The following is a 13,928-nucleotide window of genomic DNA, read 5'->3' as shown; positions in this document are numbered from 1 at the left end:
AAGGGAAAGAGAGAATAAATCATTGCTATTCTCCTTTCAAAGGAGAATTATCCTCTCTCTCTCTCTCTCTCTCTCTCTCTCTCTCTCTCTCTCTCTCTCTCTCTCTCTCTCTCCCCCTCCCCTGTTTAGGGAATTGTTTTATGTCTTAACGATATTTATTACCTTTTATTGGATTAGCCATTGTCCAGTTTTCCCTTGCTTTATTACCAAAACAGAAACAAGAGTGAAGAAAAACAGAACTTTTTCCCCTTCAGGGAATCCTCAGTATTTGCAGCTTTGGTAACCCGAGCACAGTCTACGTGGCTGCCTGTTCAGTTCCTTTCAGTTCACATTATTCAGACGAAGAGTGTTTTGAAAGAGCAGTTAATATTTTCTGCAAAAGCCAGCAGTATTCTGATTTGATTCTAAACGTTACTGATCCACTAATATTTCATTTCCTCCCCTCCTTTGTTCATGAACTCTGCGGGTGACTCTTTATGAGGGCAGCAGGAGCTGGTTGTGAATTTCAGAAGATAAGAATTCTAGAGGTTCAGAGAATATGCAGTCAGAATCCAGAGAAGAATCAACAATCCAGTAAAGGACATTCAAGTGTCTTCTTCCAGAATAAATGGCTGGGCTTGTGTCTGGGATTTGATGCTTCTATTAATATTCAAGTATTACATAAATCACATAGAGATGAAGCTCATTCCTAGAGTTTTAACATCCCCATTTGGTATTCAGACGTTGCCTTTTTGTGGTGTGTGACTCTTGGGGAATTTATTTATACTTTCAGAGGTTCAGTTACTTTTTACTAATATGACCTGAATTGTTCCTCCCTTAAAAGTTCATTTTGGTAATAAAAGAAGATAAACATGGAGGTCATTTGACACCATGTACATACCATTGTAGTAAGTGTCATCTTCCAAATTAAAATTCTACAAAGAGCCATCACTTAAGCCCTAATGGCAAGAGTATTTATTTCATGATTCTAAATGTTATTTCTTTTTATTTTGAGATTTTTGGGGAGATCACAGTGATGAAAGGCTCAGCCGTCTTAATGTTTCCCTGTGGTACTTTGCAAAAAGCATTTCACAAAGAGTAGACCTTGCATAAATATCTGCTGAATTTTAATAGCATTCATAACCATCTATCATTCCAATGTATTATATATGGAGAGAGCATGAAAGCAAGATAAAGTTGGGCTACCCCAGAGATAATCTGCAGTTGTTTTTAAAACATGCATCTCTTGGTTTCTCTATTCTTATCTTTATTAGTCCAAAAACAAACCAAAGCAAATAAATTCACCCCTGAGTTCACTGAAGTGCACTCTATTGCTATCTAGCAAACAATAAATGCATCAATTTTAAGGAAGAACACTTTACCATTTAGAAGTGTGATCATTTTCAGTTGTGAACCAAAGCCTGACAAAGACTATCACTTTGAAGAATGATGAAGATGAGCACTGGCCATCATTAAGAATGGTCAGGGGGTTGGGGATTTAGCTCAGTGGTAGAGCGCTTGCCTAGCAAGCACAAGACCCTGGGTTCGGTTCTTAGCTCCAGGGGAAAAAATACTCATGATAAAGAATGGTCAGTTTAGGGCAGGGGCAAAAGGCAAATTACACATTGTAGAGACAGAAGCAATGAACTATGAAGATGGTCCAGTTAAACTAATACTAGCAACTCTGAAAATGTCTGTACAACTAGCAGCTTCCCTTGGGGGCTTTGTGGTTACACTGTCTGTGTTTATCTAGTGGACAGCACCTTGTCACTAAAGAGGAAGATGTAGAGTCAGAAGATGAAGATGAGGATGATGAGGATGTAAGACTCTTAAGTATGTCTGGAAATCAATCTACCCCTGGAGATAACAAGGCTCCACAGAAAAAGTAAAACTTGATGAAAATATGAGGATGATGAAGAAGAGAAAGAAACAGAAGAGAAGGAGGAAACTGAAGAAAAAGCTCCAGTGAAGAAATCTGTATGAGGTACTTTAGTCAAAGATGCATAAAAAAAGAGCCAAAATGGAAAAGACTCAAAACTATCAACACAAAGATCAAAGGCTCAAGGGTCTCTCAAAAACCAAGAAATTATCTTCTAACACCAAAAAGACCTACCTCTATAGAAAACATTAAGGTAAAAAGTGCCAGCAAGTATGGAAAAAAGGTGGTTCTCTTCTCAAACTGGAAGCCAAGTTCACTAAATATGTGAAGAATTATTTCCAGATAATTGACCGGGTGGCCATTTAAATCTCTAGCAGGGAAGAAAATCTCTTTTAAAAAATGGCTTAAACGGTTTGAAATATTCCATGTTACTTTATTCTGTAACCCCTGATGTCTAGCTGTCTTTCTTATAAGGCAAAGTGAGAACTTTCCCTATTGTGTTTGGTAAATGTAGTGCAGGTTCCATTGCCAGGAACGTGCTGTCTCAGATGTCTGTTTGGCTTTCAAGGATGCTGCTCCACCCTTCACTTGGTTTGAAGTAGGTACACGACGTTATGACGGGTCATAGTAGTAGTGGTGGTCAGATGTGAAAACGATAGGGAGACAAAAATATACATGTGAAATAAACGAAGTATTTTAACAAAGTAGCACTGTTTCTATTTGGTTAAAAACCAAAACCAAACCAAAACGAACACACCCATGAGAAGACAGAATTGAGGAAACAGAGATGTACCTGTACCTGGTGCCCATCATTAGTTCCTGACATCACCGTGTCAAACGGTAGCTGACAAATTCATCGGAAGAGGCATGGGCAGGATGCTGATGGCCAGGTGAGCTGAGCCAGGGGTTTATAAAGCTAATATAAGTACTTAATCTTAGAAGGATAAGCCTTTGAAAGGCGCTTTTCCTAGAACATTTGAAGACTTACCATGTGTGATAGAAAGGGAAACTACTGTTTATTGTGTGTGTCAGAAAAATGTCAAGGGAAGGGTACTTGATTTTTTAATTGGTTATTTTATTTATTTACATTTCAAATGTGTCTTCCTTCCTGGTTTCCCCTCCACAAGCTCCCCGTTGCATCCCCTCTCCCATTGCCTACAAGAGGATACTTTTTAAAAAATCCTACATAAAATTGACGTCTGACATCTAGACTTGTCTGAAATGAAGTAAGTAAGTTGTGAGCTAGCTATGTCTCTGAAAGAGAGATATCTGTGTATCTGGAAGGTAGAGAAAAGTGTCTTTCTTAGCTGAATTATGAGACTAGAACTGATGTCTTAGTAGGACGTGTGATTCCTTCCTGATAGCCTTACAATTAATTTATTAAGAGTTGATTTCTTTAACGTTAGAGGAAACCTTTTGTAAGGTTTAGCATAAGGCACCAGAAGAGGAATTAGTTTATTCATACCTGCTTTAAGATTTAGGGCTAAACCATATTCATGGCACAGGGATATATATTTATAAATACAAATAAATAAATAAGTTAAATATGTAAAAATGAAAAACTACTACCTCTCTAAATGTAGTTCATATATTTACTTTGTGACCTTGAGGGAAGTTAACTCTGAAGTAAAAAAGGGGGGGGACAACAACAACAAAAAGAAGTTTGAATCTAAAGGGCAAGGATATTTTCCTGCAAGTTTTAGGTTTCTTTTTAAAGCAAGGAATCTATGACGGGAACATGTGTGTAAAGCATATTCTTTATCTTCTATACAAGACATATAGAATTTATTTAAATATCTCTTTTGCTTTTTTATTTGTACTTGGAATTCCATTAAAATAAGTTTAAAAATGTAACGTATATAAAAACAGAAATATTATTTTCAACATTACAACATAGTTTCCATCGGAGAGAGACTGTTGAAGTAGTATCAGTCACCTACTAGACAGATAAAGATTAAAATCCTAATAATATGCTCCAGAAGTGAGTTTGGAGGGAACAAATATATTGAGTGTACAAAAGCTGGGGAGGAACTGTTTATGGTAAACACAAACCTTAGAAAAATACCCTCATGTCTATTAATGTGGATGTCTCATTGACATAAAAATGATGTGACTGAAGACAATGGTTAAGTGACACGGTCCTGGGTGACACTCTGAGCTGCAGTTTTACAAAAGCTAACCTATGATATGCCTGGCCTTGGGAGTCAGGCATGTTAGTGCTGACATACTTTCGTTTTAACCCTTGGGAAACATTAACTTGGAATGATGACATATTCAAGGACATGATGTCACAGTGCAGGGCAGAACCAGGGAGCCAAAGATTAGCACAAGAATCAACAGTGAACATTTATTCCAAGTGCTAAGCCAATGTGAGTCTATCGATTCAACTGATAAAGCATTTTTTTCACGTCATATCAAATAAAAACAAACTACAACATCATACGTGGCATTTGATAAGGACTTTTATATATTTTTACAGTATGACTTTGAGAAAATGTAATTTAATTCTGAAGTAAAAAATAAATGTTTGTATCTAAAGGATCAGAATTCTTATCTTTAAGTTTTAGGTTTGTTTTCAAAGCAAGGAATATATATATATGTATATATACATATATATATGTACATATGTATGTATATGTATATGTGCATATATATGTGTGTGTATAATATGTGTGTGTACATAAGAATAATGTATATAAATGTGTGCATATAAATGAAGTTATATTTAGAAATATAAATATGAAAATAATCCAAAAATATATGATTATTATTTTGATGTCATTTATTTTTTAAATTTATTAGATGAAATATCTCTCCCTAAAAATGTTAAGAAAAATATCAGCATTCTTATGTAGAATATGTGAGTGAAGTTAAATATTTGCAAATCTTCACTACCTGCAGAATGTCATTGTTTTTAAATAAGAACTTGACTTTCATGAAGAGTACTTTGAAAATGCATTCAGGAATTCTGAAGGAGTTTCTCTTTGGCTAGCACAGACAGCACAGGGGAAAAGCATCCCTCGGAAGAGTAGTGCTCACTTAGCTATGTCATTTAAAAAATAAATCACTTTTTTCTTGAACAAACACAAACACACACCAACTCCCACCCCCATAATATGGACTACGGGTGCAAAAAATATGAGCAGATATGATGCCTCAATTTGAGTACTTCTTGGAGTTATGGCTTGGAATAATATTTATTTATTTATCTGCAGTGAGCTTTAAAATCCTCATCTTTTGTGCGTAAATTTTAACATTGTTATGTTTGCTTTGAGATGTGTTCAATATATTTAGGAAGTACACACATGCAAATTTTTAAATAAGGGCTATTTTTATTATTTGAAAATGTTGCCTTTGCTTATACTGTACTTTGAGTATAGCCACTCACATCTCCCTAGTTTCATGAACTGTTTTCTTTTTGAAACTCACTAATTCTCCTTAGTGCTAGTGGTATGTGCATGGCTATAGGATCATCTATTAGAGCATGGGTAGCCTGCCAGTGAGCCCTGACCAAACTGACCCATTGGCCCTTAATCACCAATTCTCAGTAGCTCCTTTAGAGGGGCAGAGCTTAAAAACTCTCCCCCATCCATGCTGGGTTTCAGCTGGCCTGATCTTATATATGCACTATCTCACTGTTTGACACCATTAATTATACGTTACCTATCCAACGTGGAATTTAAGTTCACATAAATAGAAAACTCATGCTTCTTAGGTCATACAACTTAATGGGAGTCCTCAAGACCTCTTGTTTAACTGAAAAATTCTTAATCATGCAGAACTCACTGCCTCCCTGTGAACGGGTTACATAGTACTTCAGACTTTCCTTTTATTTTCTATAAATAACTTTTTAGCATAAAAGGCTTCTTGGGAGCAGCCCTGGGGAAGAAGAGGCAGATGGATTTCTGTGAGTTCAAGGCCAGCTATGGCTACTTATTGAGACCTGGTCTCAAGAAACAAACCCAACCAAACAATGAAACAACCAAGGAAGCAAAAAGCCAGTTTTCTCAGGATCTGCATATTTAATCATTTGTAGATTATTAAGTAGTTCAGACTGTGTCATTCCTAGCCTCAAGAAGGATAGGAGAGATGAAAACTAATGCAAGAAGAAGAGAACAAACATGAAGAAAAGCAAGAAGGAAAACCATGCCCTGTTTTCTAAGGGAAGTTGAGCATTTGCTCTATGATGTACGAATAAGTTTGGGATGTTTTTCTACGGTGCTTAATTCCCATAAACTATAGGTACCCTTCAAGAACAAAGGGAATACAAACAGTATTCTTTACTATTTTCTAACAAAACAGAGTTCCTGACACACAAAAGCAGACAGCCCCTCAGGGCACCCTACAGTCCCCGCTAGGAGTTCAAAGCAGGACAGGAAACCCTTGCTATCAATCACTACATGAAACGCCATTTCTCACACTCTCATGGGGCTGCACATGTTTGTGCAGCTTGGGAGACTTGCTCCCTTCATGCTCTTTCCCATCAGCACAGTAAATGCATACTTAGTTGGGGGGTGGGCACTTCTATGTGTCCTGTGAACTTTCACCCACTGCTTTAGATTTTGCCGCATGCGCTGGACTTTATACATAGTTTCTGCTTTTCTTTTTATTTATTTTTTTTTTTGTTTCTTAATGAAAACCCCTTCCACACAGACCAGATGTTTCTCCACTTGGAAGAAGGGAAGTCATTTCACATCATAAATAGCAAATCACATCTCAAGGTCACAGTCAAAAGCTTTTATGTCTCATTAAATGTCAGCCTTGTCATTTATTTCCCTCATTGAGCGCCATTGAGATCTTGGACCGTGAACATGCACGGGCCTGGTATTATCAGTGAGAAGGCTTCCAGGGCAGCTAACAACTAATATAAAACATCTCCAATTACATATCCAGCATTTCACATGCTTACATCGGCAAGTAGCAAACACTTTCCTAATTCTAAGCTCCAACAGCTTTATGGTCTACGGAACAGCAACTTGTCCCATGGCGACAAAGAAACAGGATGCCTTTGTACGGTAACCCATAACAAAGCTACTGAGATACAAATGTATTGATCATTACTTTTTCTCCAATTAAATGAATTTAGGCCACTTGTAATTCTCAGAAGTGACTGTTGTCATTCTTATATAGTAAAAATAATTCTTGGATTCAGGAGTGAGCAAAGGCAATCGTAACCTTTATTCACCCAAGTCTAAGCCTCAGTTTTCACATGCCGACCGAGTGGTATTTTGAGAACAGGAACAACATTCCAGCACATCATAACTTTGCAAGCTAACTTTCAAACGCAATCGTCCATCATCAGGCAAACAGACTCCAATGAACTATATTCATATCCTCATTTGGTGAAGAATCTTGGGTTATTTTGTTTTTAGTGAAGTCCTTATTTCAACAAAGAGAAAACATGATACAGGGAAGATACATAACCAGCTAAAGTCTACCAAAATATGGGTAGAGAATCTGGGCCTTGAGCTTCAAGCTCACATGTTCATATGTAATCCTATGTATTAATTGCTTGGATCAATATGGTTTTTTTTATTTGCTTTACCTTGTTACATTGATTTTAAAATATAGCACATATTTTTTTGGCATCCATTCCAGTGAGTCACTGAAGCCTTTGCAGATAAACAATTTAAATAGGCATACAATGGTAAAACAGAAGCAATGATTAAAAGTTTCCCACCAATGCTCATCAAATTATCCCTGAAATAAAAACAGAAGGAACATCAACAGTGGTATTTTAATATGGTAGAGTTACCCTGATACTGAAACCATATAAAAATTCAGCAAAAGAAAAAAGGATAACTACAAACTGATTTCCCTGATGAATATAGATGCCAAAATACTCAAAAAGTAATTTCATAATAAATCCAAGAACACAGCAAAAATCCATAAAGGCCAAATAGGCTTAATCTCAGAGATGCAGGGATGGTTCAATATATGAAAATCAATAAATATAATTTATCATATAAGCAAATTGAAAGGAAAAAATGATCATCTCCTTAGATGAAGAAAAGGATTTTCACAACATTCATTGCTCTTCCTGACAAAAGTACTTGAGAGATTAGGGGAGTAGACTTTAACATCCAACTCTCACCAATGAACACATCATGGAAACAGAAACTAAACAGTGAACCTAACAGAAGTTATGAACCAAATGGACTTAACAGATATCCACAGAACATTTCATCCTAAAACAAAAGAATATACCTTCTTCTCAGCACCTCACAGTACCTTCTTCAAGATTGACCATACAACCAGATATAAAAGAAGCCTCAACATATACAAGAAGATTAAAATAATCCCATCCACCCTATTGGATCACCACAGACTAAGGCTGATTCTCAACAACAAAAGCAACAGGAAGCAGAACAACTATCTACTCAATAAAAACTTGGTAAAGAAAGAAAGAAAGGAAGAAAGAAAGGAAGGAAGGAAGGAAGGAAGGAAGGAAGGAAGGAAGGAAGGAAAGAAGGAAGGAAGGAAGAACTTTTCAGAATTTAATGAAGATAAAGGCACAAAATACCCAAACTTATGGGACACAATGAGAGCCGTGCTATGAGAAAAACTCATAGTTCTGAGGGCTTCCATAAATAAATTGGAAAGAGCATGCACTAGCAGCTTAACAGCCCGTCTGAAAGCTCTAAAACAAAAAAGAAGCAAAAACACCAGAGAGGAGTAGATGGCAGGGAATAATCAAACTCAGGGCTGAAATCAACCAGATAGTAACAAAAAGAACTATACAAAGAATCAACAAATTCAGGAGCTGGTTCTTAGAAAAAATCAACAACATAGATAAATCTTTGGACAGTCTAAGCAGAGGGCATAGGGACAGTATCAAAATAAACAAAATCAGAAATGAAAATGGAGACAGAATGACAGAAACTGAAGAAATTCAAAAAAATTATGAGATCCTACTACAAAAGCCTATACTCAACAAAACTGGGAAATCTAGATGAAATGGATGATTTTCCAGATACATACTAATTACCAAAGTTAAATCAGGATCAGATAAATCATCTAAACAGTTCCATAACTCCTAAAGAAATAGAAGCAATCATTATAAGTCTCCCAACCAAAAAAAGCCCAGGACCAGATTGTTTGAGTACAGAATTCTATCAGACCTTCCAGAAAGACTTAATATCAATACTTCTCAAAGTATTTCATAAAATATAAACAGAGGGAACACTACCTAACATATTCTATAAAGCTACCCTTCCACTAATGCCTAAACCACACAAAGACCCAACAAAGAATGAAAACTTCAGACCAATTTCCCTTATGAATATTGATGTAAAAATACTCATTAAAACTCTTGCAAACTGAATCCGAGAACACATCTGAATGATCATTCACCATGATCAACTAGGCTTCTTCCCAGGGGTGTGGACATGGTTCAATGTACAGAAATCCATCAACATAATCCAATATATAAACAAACTCAAAGGAAAAAAAACACATAATCATCTCATTAGATGCTGAAAAAGTCTTTGACAAAATACAACACCCCGTCATGCTAAAAGTAGTGGAACTAATAGGAATTCAAGGCCCATACCTAAGTATACTAAAAGCAATATACAGACAGCTAATTGCCAACATCAAACTAAATGGAGAGAAACTTGAAGCAAAATCAGGGACAAGACAAGGCTGCCCACTTTTCCCCTATCTATTCAATATAGTACTTGAAGTTCTAGTCAGAGCAATTAGGCAACAAAAAGAGATCAAAGGGATATAAAATTGAAAGAAGTCAAAATATCACTGATGATATGATAGTATACATAAGTGACCCCCCCAAAAAAAGATCCACTAAAGGACTTTTACAGCTGACAGTGAACTTCAGCAAAGTGGCTGGATACAAAATTAACTCAAACAAATCAGAAGCTTTCCTCTACTCAAAGGGTGAACAGGCCAAGAAAGAAATTAGGGAAATGACAACATTTATTATGGTCACAAATAATATGAAATATCTTGGTATGGTGCCAATCAAGCAAGTGAAAGATATGTATGACAAGAACTTTGAGTCTCTGAAGAAAGAATTTGACAATTTCAGAAGATGTAAAGATATCCCATGCTCATGGATTTGCAGGATCAATATAGTAAAAATGACCATCTTACCAAAAGCAATCTACAGATTCAATGTAATCCCCATCAAAATTCCAATTCAATTCTTCACAGAGATAAAAAGAACAATTCTTAGATTTATCTGGTGTAACCAAAAAACCCCAGGATATCAAAAACCATTCTCAACAATAAAAGAAATTCTGGGGGAATCATCATCTCTGATCTCAAGTTATACTACAGAGCAATAGTGATAAACACTGTATGGTATTGGTACAGAGACAGATAGGGAATCAATGGAATAGAAGTGAAGGCCCAGAAATGAACCCACACACCTATGGTCACTTGATCTTTGATAAAGGAGCCAAAACCTTCCAGTGGAAAAAAGACAGCATTTTCTACAAATGGTGCTAGTTCAATTGGAGATTAACATGTAGAAGAATGCAAATTGACACATTCTTATTTACTTGTAGAAAGCCCAAGTCCAAGTGGATTAAGGACCTCCACATAACACCATATATGATGAATCTACTAGAAAAGAAAGTGTGGAACCTGGGAATGTATAGCTACCAAAAGTGGGTCATTGGAGATAAGCCATGGAGGTGGTATCGACTTCTGGTCCTATCCAAACTCCTTTTCTTTTGAGTCATCAAGATATAAGAAGTTACTACAAGTTCCTCCTGCTGTAGACCAATCAGCCCCAGCTGCAATGCCATTCTTACCTCCAAAATCATGGACTAAAGAAAATCCTTTCTGCTTAACATGTTTCTGACATGTATTTATTCTATTAATGTGACCAGAGAAAGAATTGTGTTTAGCTTCATAGACACATTGTGGTTAATGCCCAGTTTCACATGTCTGAGTATGGTTATGAGGACTGAGATCGGTAAACTATTGAATATTTAAAAATCCGTTCCATGAGTTTGAGTAAATGACATTAGATACATATACAATGAGCAGTGAGCCTATTACTGTTAACTTACATTGATAATACCTAATTTTAAAACTGCAGTTTGGAGTTTGAAACTATTCATAAAATGTGCTTATCAGAATCAATATTTTGGTGTTGTAATAAGATATAACTAAATGTAGGATGAAAAACCAATATAACATAAATGGGAGGAAAAAAGGAACAGGATTACAGTCTATTCTCATATCATCACCCTTCCTTTGTTTAATTTCAAGCATCTGGTATTTTGATGGAAAATTTGAGCAAACTGGCTTGGACTTGCTAAACATCCACAGTGGTGAGAGAATAGGATACATTTATGCTTTGTAAAAACATTTTTATATGGACTCAATTCAAATTATCTAGGCATATTTCACTGCTGTGCACACGATGCTAAACATGCCTGGACAAAAGCTCTAAAATGGATCATTCGGTATGAGGAACCCCATTTGCTCATATTTTTCATCAAAATATCTCTTTTTTGGGCTGGCGGTGCATGCCACAGAGACTCAGGAGACTGAGGCAGGCAGATTACAAATTCAACTGTAGCCTAGGCTACATGGTAAGATCATGATCAGCTTGGGAAGATTTTTCTGTAAAAAGTATCAGTATTAGGTGAAACAGCCCTTCTGTAGTTTGCCATAAAGTGTTTGTCACAAACCTTTTCTTTCACACTTTCATGCTTTGATGGTTTTCTCTTTTGCAATAAGGGTCTAGATAGTTTTCCGAGGCCTTAACTAAATGGGAGATAGGAAAGGGGACATATTTCTTCATTTCTTTTATCCCACTGTTTCCTCCTAGTCTCGTATATAAAATAATTCCTAATTCCCTCTATCCAGAGAAGGAGCCAATGCGGTGTTTGTATGTGTATGTTATCAGTGTGGCTTCCTATAGTATTGGTGTTCTTTTGCTGTCTAAGGAACTTAGCAGTTACCTCAGGAACTAAACAACATAAACATATTTTACCTCCACTCCATAGGTGAAAATTTCAAAACAGGTTTCCATGGCAAAAGTAATTCAAATTGTTTGTATGTAATATGTCCCCTCTGCAGCTTACAGGGTAAAGCTATTTTCTTGCTTGTGCAGACTGATGGAAGAATCCAGCTGTTGTGGTTGTGCTAGTGAGATTCCCACGGATATGCTGGCTGGCAGTGTCCATTTCCTGATTCTGAAAATGCTCTATGTTCCTGGGCTCACGTGCTCCTCTCTTGGCAAGGTCAATGAGTCCCGTTCGCCCTTCAAATTTCACCTCTGTGGTGACAACACTCTGAAGATCTTTTGTCTTCCTCTTTTGCATTTAATGCCTCTTATAATTAGATTGTGCCCTCCCTCTTCATCTAAGACAGACTTTCATCTCAAGGCCATTCAGGAGTTAAGGATGTAATTCAGCCAATGATGTCCTTGTCTAGCAGGCCATATACAAAGCCCTGTGGCAAAGTCCAACACTGCATAAATCCAGGAGTACATCCCAGAACTTGGGAGGCAGAGGCAAGAGGACAAGAATTTCAACATCATCTGAAACTACATAGTACACTATGATTGCCTCAAACTCAGAGACCTGCCTTTGCCTCCAGAATGCTGAGATAGATTAAAAGTGTGCACCACCACACCCAGCTATAGAATACATTTGATTACATATATTAGCATATTTACAAGGTTGAGATATTAGGGTCCTTGTATCTTTTTTAGGGGGCTATCGTTTATCCTACCATAGCAATATAAGTAAATACCATTCTAGAGCTATATAAATCAGAAATTCTCAACCCGTGGGCCACAACCCCTTTTAGAATACATATCAGCTACTCTGCATATCTGTATTTCCTCTGTATGTATATATTTAATCATAACTCATAGCAGCAGCAAAATTATAGTTCTGAAGTAGAAACAAAATAATTTATGATTGGGGGTCACCACAACATGAGGAATTGAAAACTTGGGGAATTATATGAGGCAGATTGAAAATCACTGATATAAATAAATGTGCCCCACGAGAAGGTCACAGGATAGGATTTTTGCAAGTCTACCCAGAATTTTGGTTTCGAGTCAGGTGCTACGACTATAATTTTGAAATAATGTATTATAACTTTTGGGAGAGGTCTTGTTATAAGACATTAGATGGCTGCACAGCTCTCAGGGAGTAATAGAATTAAGCAGATTAAATCACAATATCCAGAAAACGACGAATCACTGAAAATTCTGACAGGCTTCTAGTAACAGGACTGCAGCCCGAGCAGACACGGCTTATAATAGAAACCTTCCCAGCTAATGTCATTCTGCCGAGTTTCAAGCAGGAAGATGCCGAGATCAACTCAGAATATAAATCATGTCAAAAGTAAGAGTTAAATACCAAAATAGATTCCTTAAAGTTTAAAAGTGACTTTGCTAAGGCCAGCACACGTTGACAAAAATTAGGGCCATGTTGTCTTACTACTTTGTGATAACATTTTCCCACCAAACAAAAAGCATGCTTTCAGATTGTGAGCTGAAAAGAAAGAACATTACAAAATGCAGTTTTAATCAAGGGGAAGTAGGTGGCCGCTTTTAGATTTACACTCATTCAGGTATTTTTTTGTGTATGTGGAACTCCATGCGTGTTTTCTGGGTGCTTCAAAATTAACTATATATAGTCAAAATAGAACTACACACTTATAACAAATGTCCCCAATATCTAATGGCATGCTGTTACAGAAACTGGCATTTCCTTCGAAGGGTTAAGTCTTTTGATATTTGAGATGATCTGAGCACTATTTTAGAGCGTACATGCATCGCCGGCTCGCATTTTCTTCAAAACCCAAACCCAAATAAAATACGAGCAAACAAACAAACAAACAAATAAAAACAACCCTAAACTCTAAATCTTAGTCATCAATAAGAAGAAAGAATGTAAACAGTTTGAGGGACTAAAGGACAGAAACATAAAATGTGTTTAAGCCTTGGGAGGCAAAGGTATATTTTAGTGCAGCTATCCCAGATTGAAAACATCCAAAGCAGCCTCCGGTGTGGATGAAGGATGAGTGCCCACACTGGAGCACCGTGAAGCACTCCTCCCTCACTGAGGAGTGAACA

At 36.7% G+C, this 13,928-nt stretch overlaps 1 protein-coding gene and 1 pseudogene across 8 annotated transcripts in view; one reads left to right on the top strand and one right to left on the bottom strand.

Annotated features, from left to right (window-relative positions):
* Positions 1-13,928, bottom strand: part of Lama2 (laminin subunit alpha 2) — a 647,931-nt gene that overhangs the window by 311,547 nt on the left and 322,456 nt on the right. The window lies entirely within an intron of this gene.
* Npm1-ps5 (nucleophosmin 1, pseudogene 5) lies at positions 1,556-2,224 on the top strand (annotated as a pseudogene).

This window comes from Rattus norvegicus, chromosome 1 (assembly GCF_036323735.1).
Source record: "Rattus norvegicus strain BN/NHsdMcwi chromosome 1, GRCr8, whole genome shotgun sequence".
In the NCBI taxonomy this organism is placed as follows: Eukaryota; Metazoa; Chordata; class Mammalia; order Rodentia; family Muridae; genus Rattus; species Rattus norvegicus.
The sequence above is the reverse complement of the archived record's forward strand: the minus strand, read 5'-3'. Positions and strand labels throughout refer to the sequence as shown.